Below are 1,541 nucleotides of genomic sequence, written 5' to 3'. Positions count from 1 at the left end.
ATGGAGACTCCTGTGTGTAGTATAGAGGGTGAACCAAATGGAGACTCATGTAGTATAGAGGGTGAACCAAATGGAGACTCCTGTAGTATAGAGGGTGAACCAAATGGAGACTCCTGTGTGTAGTATAGAGGGTGAACCAAATGGAGACTCATGTAGTATAGAGGGTGAACCAAATGGAGACTCCTGTAGTATAGAGGGTGAACCAAATGGAGACTCCTGTGTGTAGTATAGAGGGTGAACCAAATGGAGACTCCTGTGTATAGTATAGAGGGTGAACCAAATGAAGACTCCTGTAGAATAGAGGGTAAACCTTCTGTAGACGCGTGTTACTGTAAATGTACATGAGAAAAGTGAGCCTACTAGAGAGAGAGACTCCTGTAGTATAGAGGGTGAGCCTATTGGCTGGCAGCTGGCATTGCGTCAACGCTATATCTGGCTGCTCTTTTGCCAACCGCTTACCCTTGTCTCTCTGTCACTCTTCTCTTTCTTCTTCTTGTTCTTCTTGTTCCTTTTGTTCTTGTTCTTGTTCTAGTTCTTGTTCTTGTTCTTCTTCTTCTTCTTCTTCTTCTTCTTCTTCTTCTTCTTCTTCTTCTTCTTGTCGAAGAAGTTTATGAACTCATGCCCATGTCTGTTTGATGCGTATTTCCCGACTCAAGTTAATCTCAGCTTTCGAACCGATCAAGCAGAACTGACTTGTACAAGAAATGTCCACACCCTTTAAGAATCCCGAGTTCTCGTTCAAAAATACCACCCGTCAATGTGCGCCGCTGCTGACTGTCGGCCAAGCCCGAGTGCCAAGTCATTTGTCTTTGTTTTTCTTTCGTTGAACCTTTACAAGCAAACGACGACTAGGCCCTCCTTTTGTCTGTCTGTCTGTCACTCAGCCTAGAAGTCTGCCGTGTTATTGTGTGCTTGCGGTTAATCGTGCGTGTGATTTTGTTCTTTTGAGTGCGTTTGCCTTAGTTCAGTTATCAACGTGTTGTTTTGACTTTGAGCCTACCGTTTTATTTTGGTTCCACGAACGACGAGATTGCTTCATCCGTCTTTTGTAGAACATTCCACCGTTTTCTTCACCTCACTGGCATTCCCCCAACCTGTGCGTTGTTTTGTTCTGTGAGCTTCGCTTAAAAAAACCCCACATACACACACACAAAAACCTATACCTGTTTACAAGATTGCGAATGCTTCCCGCCCCCATCAACACAGTTTAGTTTAGTTTAAGGAGGCGGGCTGCTTCGACAGAGTCTGTAAGGGTAAGTCCTGGTTTCTTGTGATAGAGTGTCTGACTAGACCATGGGTGACAATATTAGTGATAATAATGCAGAACATTCCTTAAGCTCATACCCCAGAACAACACATCTCTAATTATAATGTGAGGCAGCGTGGTGGAATCAGGCTCTCGTCAAAATAATGAAGAAACTTGCATTTTTCCACAGGTTTGTGAATTTTTATCAAATTTTTATTTTTGGGCTCGATACCTTTCATGCCCTTTAAAGAACTAATTTCTTTGTGGGTTTTTCTGAAAAACGTTGATTAAAGGC

The sequence above is a fragment of the Aplysia californica genome, unplaced genomic scaffold, assembly GCF_000002075.1.
Source record: "Aplysia californica isolate F4 #8 unplaced genomic scaffold, AplCal3.0 scaffold00574, whole genome shotgun sequence".
Lineage (NCBI taxonomy): Eukaryota > Metazoa > Mollusca > Gastropoda > Aplysiida > Aplysiidae > Aplysia > Aplysia californica.
This window is presented reverse-complemented; position numbering follows the sequence as displayed.